Raw genomic sequence first — 14,331 nt, forward strand, 5'->3', positions numbered from 1 at the left:
TGCGCCGCAAGAGGTTCAATTGCCAGCGCAAACAAAAGTGGGGATAGAGAACAACCCTGGCGAGTGCCTCTCTCCACCTGGCAAGCCGCTGAGATAGTGCGTCCCGTACGAACCCTAGCTGTGGCGGAGCTATATAACAAGCTGGTCCAACGCACTAAATGATCACCCAGGCCAAACCCCTTCAACACCCGGAACAGATACGGCCACTCCACACTGTCGAATGCCTTTTCGATGTCCACCAACAGCACCACGGCCTCCAACGAACCTTCCCCTCTTTCCCCCAGGATCCGCACCAACCGCCGAATGCACGTCACAGTATTCCTAGTGGGAATGAAACCCGATTGATGTGGGTGTACTAGTGTGCTCATGTGACCCAAGAGTCGCGTGGCCAAGATCTCACTGAGGATCTTATAGTCAACCGAGAGCATGGAAAGCGGCCGGTATGCCGTCCTGGAGGTGGGGACCCCACCCTTCTTCAGCAGCGGCACTATGATCGCTTCTCTCGTAGTGAGCGGCAGCCTACCCAGGTCCCACGCCTCTCTGTACACCGACTGCAAACAAGGTGCCAGAATGTCCAAATACGCTGCATAGAACTCCACCGGGAGTCCATCAGGCCCTGGAGTCTTTCTCCGGGCCATGTGTTTAACCGCTGCCCTGATTTCTCCCAGGGAGATAGCTGCCCCCAATGTAGTGCCCTGTTCCGGGTCCAAGTGTGGCAACCCTGCAGCCTCTAAATAATCATCCAGACCGTCGGGCAGGTCCCTCATCCTACTCTGGTACAGCAGCGTGTAATAATCCAGGATTTGGTCATTGACCTCCTTTTGCGAGTAGACCAGGCCCCCTGATGGTGTAGACAGCGACACTATTGGGGATCCCCGGACAGACGGATTAGCCAGCCAGGCCAGTAACGACCCTACTTTGTCCCGTTCAGCGTGTGCCCGTACCATGTATTCTTTATAGTCATAGCAGCGAAGCCGCTCAACCTGAGTGGCCACCTCCTCTTGCGCCGCCAACACCTCCTCCCGGGCGCCCCCATTCGTGTGGCCATCGAGTTCCGCCTGGCGCAGTCGAGCCTCAGCCCGGTCAATGTCCTGCAGCAGCACCTTACGCGTACCAGCGACAGACGAGATGCAAATCCCTCTCACCACCGCTTTAAGCGCGTCCCATTCATGAGCTCTGCTCGTCGCCGTCCCCGAGTTGTCTAAAAAGTAGCGCTCTACGCCCTCCCCTAGCTCTGCATTAAACACGGAATCTTCCAGCGTCACCGGATTCAAACGCCACGTCGGGATCACTTGCTGCTGCTGCGACCAGAGTATCGTTATCAAACAGGGGTTGTGGTCCGAGAGTGTCTTTGCCAGATACTCGCTATGGCGCGTGAGTTACAGGGCTCCCGGGGTATATAAAAAGCCATCAAGTCGAACATGTAAGTCATGCGGCGCTGAGTAGAATGAATAGTCCCTGTCTAACGGATGTTGTAGCTGCCAGGCATCCACAAGGCCCCACGCTTCCTGCCAGTCCCTTCTCACCCTGGCCACTCTGCGTACCGCCGACTGAGCCAGCAGGGGGTGAGAACGATCCAACTTCACATCAGTGACAGAATTAAAGTCCCCCCGAGGAACACCGTACCAACTAGAAACGACGCCAGCCTCCCAGAAAGCCGCTCAAAGAATGCGGTGTGGTCGGAATTCGGGGCATAGACACTGCAGAATGTCACATCTCTGCCATCTAGACGGCCAAACACCAACACAAACCTCCCCTCCGGATCTACCAGCGTGTTCATGGGTTGGAAGGGAACCCCGGACCGCACCCAAATTAAAGTCCCTCTAGCAAATGCAGAAAAAGTAGTGTAAAATAACTGTCCCCTCCATCTCCTCTGCAACGCCCGCCCCTCAGCCTGGTCAATGTGTGTTTCCTGCAAAAAGGCCACCTGGATCCCCCTGCGGACCAAATATGCATGCACTTTATAACGTTTTCTCATGGAATTCAGCCCTCGCACATTCCAAGTGACACATTTTAATTCAAGTCGGGTCGCCATATAGAAGGATACAACGGAACACAATCCAATGCAGCCTAGCGGGCACACTGACAACCCCCCCTTGCAAAACATCCCCAACAAACCCCCCTCCCTCCCTTCCCCAGAACAGGCTCTAAACCATAGTTACCCATCCAAACACAGACCCAACGAAGGAAAATACCCTGGTAGCTACCAGAGTCTCACAGTAAGTGTGAGGTAGAGGGGGTGACCCAGCACCAACACGAGCCGGACAGCGATCTCACCAGCCCAGCCTGTAGGTCGGGCCTCAAATGTCGGATTCCCCTCCTCCCGGCAGCGTCCCGCCCCCAGCGACCCCCCGCTTAGGAAACCCCCCCAAACCGCCCCCCTGTCCGAGCCAGGAACCAGGCCCCCCACTATCTTCAGCAGAACCATACCCACTCCCCACTTTGCCACAAAGCAGCTACTAGCGCACCTCCCCTTACTGTATACAGATTGAAGACAGGCATCGTCACTCGTCCAACAGGCCATCGGCAGTTCTTGGTGTAACCTCTGGTAGACGTCCGACGTCTTCCCCAGAACCCTCCGACCCCACCCCTTCGGACCCCCACCGGGATCCTGAATCCGCCAGCGAGGCCGCAGTCGCCGCTCCAGAAATGATGGAAACCGCCTGTAGAGCCGTTTGCCTCTCCAGCTCTGTCTGAGAGGTCGATGGTGACTGTCCACTCGCCACACGTTTCCTGTTTCGGCGGCCCGACGAGGTTTTGGCTGGGTCCCAACCTCCGATTCCCGCTGTCCAGCGCCGTCCCCACCCGCGCGGTACTGCTCTAGCCAGTGCCATGCGGCGTCTGGCACGTCAAAGAAAGTAGCAGTCCCGTCCACCATCACCTTCAAACGTGCCGGAAAGAACAGAGCATACTGTATCTTGCCTCCGCACGAAGGGCCTTCTTAATTGTCATAAAGGAAAAGCGGCTCCGCTGGACCTCCTGGGAGTAATCAGGGTAAAGGGAGACTGAGTCATTGTCCACTCTGTATGGGCCAGATGTCCGGGCATTCCGCAGTATAAGGTCCCTGAAATGCAGCAGGCGTGCGACCACCGGCCTAGGGGGACGGCCCAAAGCCGGCGGGCGGGCCGGCACTCGGTGGGCCCTCTCAAGGGTATAAAACTGCGATAATCCTTCTGGCGCCACCACCTCTCGCAGCCACTTTTCCAGGTAGTCGACCATGTTGTCCCCTTCAATTTTTTCGGGCAGACCCACCACCCGCACGTTGTTGCGCCTGTTGCGCCCTTCTGCCTCTTCGGCCCTCTTCTCCAGCAGCTGCACTCTGCGCGACAAGTCACCCAACGAAGCTTCCGTCACCTTCTGGGCAGGTTCCAGTGTCTCAAGCTTGAGTTCCGTGGTCAACCAGTTTGCCATGATCAGCACGCAATAGTCCAAGGCTCATGGACACCTGCGCTATATCGTGGCATAGTGCCTCCCTAGTGTCCGATATGGCCTTGAGGATTTGTTCCAGTTGCTGCTGCTGTAGCCCCGCCGCCAGGGTTCCAGCTGGGTCTTGATCCTGAGAGTCGAGAGGGTCCTCCACGTAATCAGTCTGTGCTGCACCCGGAACGCGCCGCGGCTTCCCCATGGCCTGACTGCAAGAGCAGAGATCCAACTCAAAGGGCGATGAGCCTCCCGCAGCGGTCTCCAGAAAGTAAGAAATGCACTCCAGTAGCCCCACTCAGCAGCCACAGTTCCAGTTGTCCTGCATCACCACAGAAGCATCCCCCAGTCCATCAAGCACAGCTCAAGGGCAAAAGCATCGACCACCGCCAGTCAAGGGGGCACCACTCCACCAGATCCTCCCGCCAGGCCCACCAGGAAGGGGGCCGCACCCTGCTTCGCCAGCAAGCTGTCCACCGCATCCGCCCTCGTCGCAACCAGGGCGAGGTATTCCCGGGTGCTTCCGCGATATCCCCAGCTACTATATCAGGTGCGCCGTGGTCTACTCATCAGGGTCGCCAGCTGCCTCCAAACGGAGCCAACCACTCCAAGGCGTCCGAGTTAACGTGTTCTGCAGGGTAGCGGCTCAGCAGGGATGGGGGGGATAACCAGCACCATGTCGCCATCGGAACTGTGGCTCCACCAGCACAGTCACACCGAGTTGCCCTCCACGAACCAGCCCCTCCAGAAAGCTCGGGCCACAGGACTTCAGGGCAGTGTACTTATGGGAGCGTGCTCGTCCGCTCCAGTCCTCCTATGGGCAGGCTCTCTCCCACTCCGAAGCGCGGGGAGCGAAAGCGCGAAGGGGGGGTGTCCCGCACTACAAAGTCCCCGCAGTGCCCGCACAGTATCTCCGCAGCCGCTCTTGCGGCGGGCCTCAGTCCGCCATCCTGGCCGATCCTCAGGGCACCGATGTTAGGCCCAGCCCAGTGCCAGTCACCATCGGTGCAGCAGCTACATCTGCGCCTCCCCGGTCATCGCGGGCTCCGCCAGTGCCGCCAGCCATCCGCGGTCTTCTAAACACCGCCCGGGCCGACACAGTTCACCCTGCCCTCCTCCGAAACAGTGGACCGCAGCGCGGCCGGTGCTCCGCCTCAGCCAGGTCACCGCTCACTTCCGGTGGGCCTCAGTTCACACGAGGCTGGGGATGTCAGGCCCTCCGCAGGCCACAAGCAAGATGGCCGGGCCTCTCCAAGAGGATCAACAGCAGTCGCCGAACAGGGCGGCCCCTGGGTCCCGGCTCGAGGCTCAATCAGCAGGCAGGCACCTCTCAGTCATGGGGGGCCCCCTCGGAGCCTTCAACACCGCCAGGGACGTTTTTGAACAGGATAACTCACGAGGCCGACACGGAGCTCACAGCTCACGCGTCCATACTCGGTGGAGTCCTAGCCACGCTCCCGGGTTAAACAATGACCTTAAAGATTCCCTCTCGGATATCTTTGATCTGCCCGACGATTGTGCAAAATGTATTGATCTTGTGGTTAAGCTAGATCACCGATTGGGTGAGCAAAAGGGTGACCATTGTCGCAGTGACACCAGAGTAATTGTTCTAAAAACCGAGAAGGAGTCAGACAGTAAGACTCTTCATACTGAACCTATGCAGATATGAGGTATAAGTGATCCACTATCTAATGAGGAAAAGAAACATCACCACAAACTAACCTATGTCTTTATTGTGGCAAAGCCGGTCATTTTGCTAGGGAATGTTCTGCAAAACTAAAAAAGACTAAGGCTGTGGCTAGTGTAGCGGTCGATCAAGAACAGGGGAAAACTAAGGCTCTCAACCAGAAGGGAGATCGTCTTGTTGAGAGAAGCTGTACAGATCTCACAATATCTGACCAATGTAGGAACATGAATTCCACAACCTCTGACTATCCGAGTCACAATAATCCTAGCCCCACAGCAGAGGCACATAATATCCATGCTTATTGACTAGAAATATCAATTTTGTAAATATCAATGGAAAATATATTGTTGTAAATAATATTGACTCTATTTTTTTTGTTTTTGTTTAACTTTTTTTATTAATTTGGTAGTAGTTATTTTATATTTTTCAATTATTTTTTTATGTGAACATGTTTATACTATATTTTAATTTATTTTGAGGAGTGGGATGTTGGGTTTATAGGGAATAAGGGTGGAGAGTAATTTAAAAATATTTATTTACTTTTTTTATATTTTTTAAGTTTTGTGTAAAAATATAGGAGCAGGATATTGTTTATTTTAGGAGATAAGTTGGGGAATAATTTAGGAATGTTGGTTAAAAATACATTTTAATAAAAAAAATTATTGAAAGATATAAATAATTTAGAAAAACACATTGAAATGTAAAATTGTCAAAAATGTGGAATGTTTTTGGTTTGGGTGCTAATATTTTGATGTAAATTGTGTAAAATAGTTTGTACATTTTTTTAATTAAAAAATAATTAAATAAATATATGATCAGTTTATTTTAAAACATTTTTACATACTTTTTAATTGTTTTTTAGTCTTAAGAAAGAATTTTAACATTTGGATAATTTTTAATTTTCAAATTTATAGATTTTTAGTTTTGTGAGAAGGGTTGTATCAAATATTTAAAAACATTTTTTTTAATAATTGTGTTTTTTTAACTATCAATTTTTGTAAAATAATTATTTACATTTTTTAAATCAAATTTAAAAAAATGGTTACATGTTTTAATTTTGATAAAAAATTGTAGATTTTATTACATTTTTTTTCATAGTTTTGTAGTGTTTTACAATTTTACATATTTGTGAACTTTAAAATATGTAGCATTTTCCTTAGTTTTTTTGTTTTGTAGTAGGAATAGTAATTTTTGGGGGGTTTATTATCCAACACTTTCCCTGAGTTTAGTTGGTTTTGGAGTTGGAATAGTAATTTATTATGGTTTATTATTCAGCACTTTCCCTGAGGTTAGTTGTTTTTGGAGTTGGAATAGTAATTTATTATGGTTTATTATCCAGCACTTTCCCTGAGTTTAGTTGCTTTTGGAGTTGTAATAGTAATTTATTTGGGTTTATTATCCAGCACTCTCCCTGAGTTTAGTTAGTTTTGGAGTTGGAATAGTAATTTATTATGGTTTATTATCAAGCACTTTCCCTGAGTTTAGTTGGTTGAGGAGTTGGAATAGTAATTTATTATGGTTTATTACCCAGCACTTTCCCTGAGTTCAGTTGGTTTTGGAGTTAGGAATAGTACATTTGTATTGTTTATTATGTAGTTTAAAAAAAAGTTTATATGTACATTCAAATTAAAAATTGAGACGTGTTTTATTTTTATTTTTGTTTCATAATTTTTTATAGGGAAAATTTAAGGTACATAAAAGCATGAATATATATAACATTGTGAGGTAAAAGTAGATTATCAACAATAAAAATAAAATAAAAAAATAAAAAGATATATATATATATATATATATATATATATATATATATATATATATATATATATATACTTTCCATACATTTTTCGGCTCCTCATTGGGCAAGCAATCTTCCCAGACCTGGTAAAAGGGCCTCAAGCACTCTTCCGTTGCAGCAAGCAGATATCCATACCAAAGGGCAACCTTGTTTTATCTCGGTTTAAAGTCTTGTAGGTCTTTCTCCAATAAATTGTCAAATGTGAATTGCCACTGCTGGTTCCTGCACCACACTGAGATTTGGTAAAACTTAAACCTGTATAACGTGCCATTTGTCAAATTTCTCCAGATATCCCAAGACAGACAGCTATTACCTTCTTTTATGCCCCCCCCCGCGTGAGACACCACCTGTTTTCAGCAGTTTTGCAAGGGCATCTAAGAGGCACTCTGGGGTTCCCGGAGATTCCCACACAGGGGCCCATTCACTATAGTTAGGGATACACATGGGTGAGCGGCATTCAAACCATATTTTAGCTGTGGCACACAAAACCTTCAGGTGTACTTTTTAAAAGAATTTAGGGGCTCCAAATTTATTCATGAAACCCTCTTCTGCACTGCCCGCCAACATAGCTTTATATATACGGCTCACTGAATTGCCTAAGTGGAAGCATCCTACATTTTTTAAACTGGTATGCCCAACAGTACAGTTGAAGATCTGGAAGGCCTAAACCACCATGTACAAGCTTCCGTCTTAACTTTTTCCAGGAAAGTCTAATCCTCTTGCCTGCCCATATGAATGCGGAGATTCTTCCCTGTATTTTGATAAGAAGTCTCTTTTTGAACTCCAGCTGTATGTTGTCAAACAGGTAGGCAAACTTAGGCAAGTCACCAATCTTAACTAGATTAATCCGCTCATACTACGTGAGGGGGAGGTTCTGCCACTTCTTTAGCAACTTGTCTACTTACTTAGAAACTTTCATTAAATTCACTTTAGGGAGCTCTTTAAACTCTTGTAATATTGTTACACCTAAGTATCTTATTTCTTTTGACAACCTTACATCATGAGCATCTAAGTTACAAGCCATTATTTCCGTCTTGCTGTTATTAATCTCGTATCGAGACATCTTCCTGAATGGCTGCACTTCAGCGAATAGTTCCAGGAGGACTTGATTAACATCAGAGATTAACAAAATCAAGTCATCAGCATAATGAGCTAGCTTTCTAGAGAAATCGCCCACCGTGAAGGGCGTCATTTCTTTATAATGCCTTGAACTTTGGGCCAAAGGCTCAATGTATAGATCAAAGAGGATAGGATATAGGGTGCATCCTTGTCTCGTGCCTCTCCCTATCTGCATGGGAACCATGAGATTGCCATTTCCCAATATTTGAGCTCGGGTGCCCTAAAGATTTTTTTAAAATGTTCCCTGAATATCTCACTAAACTCAAAAGCCTTTAATGTCCTGCGCAGTTATTTCCAGTTGACCCGGACGAAGGCCTTTGCTGCGTCAAGGGTAATTATTGATAATAGTGCTCCCTGTATTGTGGCAAGGTCTATTGAGCCTATCAGGGTGTGTATGAGTTCTTTCTTCTGCCTCCCTGGAAGGAAGCCCTTCTGATCATCATGTATTAAGGGCACTAGATTTTATTGTGACAGATCAATAAAGATATAGGCCGATAAGACTGACATTGTGTGGGGTCCTTACCTGGTTTTAGAATTAAGGTGATAACAGCCTCTCTCCAAGGGTCCGGAAGTGGAGAGGTACCCCTCAATACTTCATTAAATAACTCTAACCAGACCGGGATGATTTCTTCTGCCAATAATACATACATTTCCTTTGGGATCGAATCCGGCGCTATTGCCTTTCCTTAATTTTTTTAAGAGCAGTCAGGATTTCATTCATTCATATATCCTGGTAAAGGTATAATTGACTTTCAATACTCAGCTTTGGGAGCTGTTTTTTAGAGAGTCAATGATCTAATGCAACCTCATCTTCCACAAGGTCTTCCAGATACAACTCCTGAAAGAATTTAGTAAAGGCTGACTCAATACCTTCTCTGTCCTCTACAACCTGATCCCCACTTTCCGGTTTGATCTTCCTAATATAGTTATGTGACCTATCCATTCAACTCTTCAGTGCTAACAATTTTCCACAGTTCTCCCCTTGATCAAATTCTCTTATCTTACTAACTTCCCATTTCTGCAACAAATTCCCCACCATCATAAGTATGAATTTAAGTTGCAAGTCTTCAACTTTACCAGCTAAACTCGCTCTTTCAGCCCCCTGGTGATGCCCTGACTTCATATTGGTTCAAGTGAAGCAATCTGCCTTTTTTGTGCTGTAACCCAGGCAACCGAGACCCCCTTCAAGGACCCCCTTAGCCAGGCCTTAAAAGCATCCCATACCACGTGCTGGGGCAGACGCTGAGTTCCATTTAAAAAATCTACTGTGTCCCTTTCTATCTTGCTCATAATATTTGGTTGCAAGAGTAATCTTCTATTCAGGGTCCACCTTCTAAAAGTAATATTCAAGGGGAGATCAATTTTTACCAAATTGCAGTGTGATCAGATAAATGGATAGGCAGATAATACATTTTTTGACTTTTCCAATTTCTGACAATTCCCTAAAAAAATGATAAATTCTGGAACAGTGACTATTCTTTTTGCTCCAGAAAGAATCATTTCTAGAATTGCCACTAATCTTATGCCACACATCACATAGATTTAGATTATCTAGCATAGAAAGGAGGTAGGGTTTAACTCGTGGCAAAGTGATTTGAGTGCGGGGGAAGATCTATCCAAATTATTGTTTAAAAGGACATTAAGGTCTCCACCAATTATGAGTGGGGCTTCAAAGTCTAGCAAACTAGAGCAAAGGTTATTCATGGGTGAGGTATCATCTTCATTCGGACCACAATAGCTAGCCAAGGTATATAAAAAGCGGCAAAAATAACTTTCCCTACCACCCAGTACCCATCTTCGTCAGCCTGCGATCTTCGTAGCTCTATCCCTGTATTTGTTTTTATTATTACGGCAATGACCCTTAGAGCAGTATTGCTGGTCTGTAGCTATAACCTTATCTACTCATCTTTGCCAAGTAAATAATGCTAAACATTCAGGCTATAAGACGTGTATTTCTTGGAGCAGAAGAACCCTGATGGGGCTTTCTTTCAAGTATTGAAGGACCATACATTGCCTCCTTTTAACCCTTACGCCATTCACATTCCAGCTGATAACCTCCAAAAACTCACCTCCCAGTGGCCTCCCCTTAACCCTCATCATCTTCTGTCATATCCGCACAACATCTCTTAACCCCCATTATTCTGAGGACAATTTTTTTATATTTTTTCCCATATGCTCCCCACCACACGTGCTCCCCCTAAAAAACCCTACCTCCACAGGGAACCCCCCCCCCCTTGTTACCTATTGGCATTTGCCAATTTGACCTGCTATACACAAAATCCAGGACTTACATATAAATTTGACTGTCACCACCAACCGCCTTCTAACATGGGTGCCTTAACTATTTACCAGCCTTGCAGAGGGCCATAAAACTATCTACTTCTTCAGAAGACTGAAAATTATGCATTTTGTTGGCCCACATCACTTTAAGAATTGCTGGAAACCTTAGCTGTGCTTGGGCACCCATTTCCCTTAGAGGTTCTATTCGCTTACCCAGCTCTTACCGTCTATCCTCTCTCACACAAGAGATGTTGGACCTGATTTTAAAGGTTAGATCCTGAACCTAAATGTTATTTACTTATGGGCGGCCCCCAGAATTGTTTCCTTAAGTGCATAAGACTGTAGATTCACTAGAATTTTTCTGGGTTTCTTTCGCCCAGGATTTAATTTAAATGGGTCACTATGTACCAGTTGGATTTCACATTCCAGAACTGTGGCAGGTACAACGTGCGAAAGGCTTTGGTCAGAAGATCTATTACAAATGACGACATTGTCTCCTTCCACCCTTTCCTTGACATCCAGGATCCTAATGTTCTTCCTCCTAGAGTTATTCTCCAGTCTTTCTAACCTTTCTGATAGGTCTTTCTCCCTCTGTTTTAGCCTAACCACTTCCTGGGTGTTATCCTTCATGTCCAACCCAAGCTCCTGAACTTTACTTTCCAGTACCTCCGGACGATGAGTTAATGTCAGTAGATTTTCCTCAAGGCTGGTCCATGTATCCTGAATCCTCCTCTGGTCCGTCTCTGAGGTTGAGAACCGTTCTTTAATTTCAATAAAGAGTTGACTTAACATCCCTGGAAACTTGGCCAAACCTCCTGCATCCTGGCTAACCTTACTAACCTCATCGTCTTGTTGACTTGATTTTGGATTTTGCATCCACATTTTATGATGTAAATCGATTAGGGTTTCTTTCTCTACTCTCCCTTCATCTCCCTTCATTGCTTCCTGGTGGCGAGACAGAGTCATTCTGTAATGATAATCTTGTCATGGTAGGAATCTCTACTCTGAGCGTGTTCTCTGGTGTGGCAGCTGCCCCCTGTGAAACCTCCATGTTAAGCTGAGAATTCAGTTTAAAGTACGACCTGAGAGAGGGTGTCACTTTAGGTCCCCTTAGGGCCGGTCTCTTCTTTCTCACTTTTAGGGAAGTGTCCTTTTTTTGCGAGAGTTCAGTAGAAAGGGCTTTTAATTTTACCCAAAGGGGGTACTGGAGGCTGCGTGCTCTGCCTAGTTGTTGATTCAGCTTGTGGTTTTAACTCCCTAAAGAGAAAAGTGTTAGATCTAAGCTTATACTTTTTGCCAAGGGATGAGTCATTAGCAGGTTGCACTAATGGACCCGCAAGCTTATATTTTACTGCTAACCCACCTCCCTGGTCTGAGCACTCCTTACCCTCAAACAGATGGGTCATAGATTCCATATGTGAAGGACCTGCACCATACTTCTGCCTCTCATCCCTTTGTTGCTTCCGGTAACTGAGTTGGTAATGGGGTTCTACGGCAGGCTCCTCTCCACTAAGGGCTGCCTCCCCAAGCCCCCTGGACGACACTGCTGGGCTTACACAGTTTCTGAAGCCAAAACCTGTGCTGCCTCTGCTTGCCTTTCCCCCGAGGCTGCAACTGGTGCTGACTCTACCAGGCTTCCCCCCCGAGGCTGCTTTCAGGACTTCCAGGGTGCAGGAGGGCGCGTCGCGCTGCTTGGGACTCAGAGAGCGCACCCGCAGCCCTAAACAAAGCCAAGTCACTACACATTAACGGGAGAGCCAGAGCCAGCCAAAGTCATACAAGGCAACAAAACGAGTCAAAAAATGACCCCAATGTCCTACGGCAAGGTGAGTGGCACGATACGCGGCATAATTGGCGGTGGTGAATGCAGGAAATGTCGGTTTTGCACCGGAGTGCGGAGAGCAGCTCCGGCCGGCTTCCAAGCAGGCCGCCATGTTCCCCTTGTGGTTTTTTTCCGTACATTTTTTAATACATTTTATATAATTTTATTTTTGTTGTAAAATTATATAATATGTATTTTACAAATGGATATTTTGTCCATTTTTTATTATTATTTAGTACATTAAATATTAAGAAAATATTATTTTATATATTTACTAATTTACAACAGTTTTGTACAAATACATTTTTGTATCATATATTTTTTTATAAAACATTGTTATATTGGTTGCACATTTACAATAGTCTTATTGTAATTTTATATTTTGAAGGCGAGTACATGAATCAAAGAATCATTTTAATGTATATTACATATTTTATTTGTTGATAATATATTTAATGTATATTTTACAATTTTTTGAACATTTTTAAAAACAAATGACAATAAATAAAAATGCACTTTATTATAATTGTTTTAATTAGTACCCCATTCTTGTCTATGGGGAGTATTTTTGTTTTCATTTTTATTACTCAGCCATTATTTTTCCTTTTTCTCACTTTTCTGTCTATCTGTTTCGTTTTGAGGTCATTTTGCAAGACGGAACCTTGCGGTTGGGATTTGTGTTTCTTCGGTTAAGGTAAGTTTGATTTATTTTACTTTTAAGGTAGTTTTAGGGTTGGGGCAAGGTAGTAGTAGTATAGTTAGATTTGTTAGGACGTTAATTGTTCGTTTTTGGTGTAGTTAGGTGTTGTTTTTGTAGTTTAGTGTTTTGTGTGTTTGAAGTGTTGTTGGATAGAAGTAGAGTGTTATGTAGAGTTAGTTATGTGTTGTTTAATTATGTTATGTTGTATTTAATGTTGATATTAATGCTTGTGGGTTTGTATATGTTATTGTGGGAGGGTGTTAATTTTTTTTTCTGTACAGGTTTTCCGTTTCATAAACGGATGGTGCTGACAACGCATTTATTTAAAAAAAAAAAGAAAAATGTATTTTCTTTCATTGAAACAAGTTAATGTTTTACATTTCCTTTTTTTCGGGTTTTTGAGGGTTTTTGTTATTGAGAGCATTGTGTTGTTGGAGCCTTTTTTCTACAGTTGTAATTTTGCATTTTTTGGGGATTATTTTTCAAATGGATTCGTCTTTAGATTTATCTACTACGGATTTGTTTATTTTCGGGGACCGTCTACTGCAAAATAACTTTTATTATTATGGGTGGGAAATGTTTTTGGTTATATTCGGTTTGTTTGTTTCTTTTTTCTTTTAATGATTATATTATTTCATATATTTCTATGTACCTTTTCAATTTTTAAATGACATAATTATAATTATTAATTTACAAGAGAGTAGAATTGTGTAGTTTAAATGTTTTGTAATTTTAAAATACTTATGATGTGTAGGATTGTTTTTTGTTTATAGTATCGATTTAGCAATCATGTTTAGGTATTCTAGCCCTTTGGTGTTTGGAAATAGTCGAGTTTTATTTTGCAGGTATTCATAGATTGTTTTTGTTTGTTTACTGAGTTTAGGGCCAATTTTAGTTAGGGATTGTTCTAGCCTTAGCTCTTGATAGCTCTGTTCTTTTTTTATGGCTTCCAATAGTTTGTGTAAGGTTGGTAGTCCACTTCCTATTGTCGCTTGGAAGGCATTGTGCCATCCTTCCACTGCGTTATTAGTTTTAGCTTTTTGAGCTAGAGTGCTGTCGTAGACGTTTCACCAGGGGATTTGGAACTTTGGTTGTCCACGGTGCCCTGACCTATGTAGCCTACCCACCCTAGTGTCTTCAAAGTAGTATAGGAAGGGAATTAGTTTTGGTTTGTTTGCTTGGTAGAAAGGGCGTTCAAGAAGTATGTTACAGTGGTTGGCTACTTCAGTAGTTGGTACATGAATGGATCAAAACACCTAACCATACCATACTATCACAGACAAGCTGTTCCTTCACAATCAGAAACTGTACATCCCTTCTATTGAATTAAGACGTCAGGTAAATCAATGGCATCATGACACAGCATTAGAAGGGCACCTAAGTATAGTGAGAACCCTAAGGAATTGTCAAAAAACCTTCTGGTGGAACAAAATGCAGAAGGCTATATAAGAATACATATCTGTGTGCCCAACTTGTGCACAAAACAAGAACACTCACACTGCACCTGC

General features: G+C 44.6%; 1 long non-coding RNA gene across 1 annotated transcript in view; it reads left to right on the forward strand.

Moving 5' to 3' along the window:
• LOC146866233 (uncharacterized) overlaps positions 1-12,820 on the forward strand; it is a 197,626-nt gene extending 184,806 nt beyond the window's left edge. Inside the window, exon 3 of the long non-coding RNA XR_014976772.1 lies at positions 12,765-12,820. This is a non-coding gene — a long non-coding RNA (uncharacterized LOC146866233). The remainder of the gene's footprint in view (positions 1-12,764) is intronic.
• Positions 12,821-14,331: the final 1,511 nt, after the last annotated feature.

The sequence above is a fragment of the Triturus cristatus genome, chromosome 2_1 (genome assembly GCF_964204655.1).
Source record: "Triturus cristatus chromosome 2_1, aTriCri1.1, whole genome shotgun sequence".
Lineage (NCBI taxonomy): Eukaryota > Metazoa > Chordata > Amphibia > Caudata > Salamandridae > Triturus > Triturus cristatus.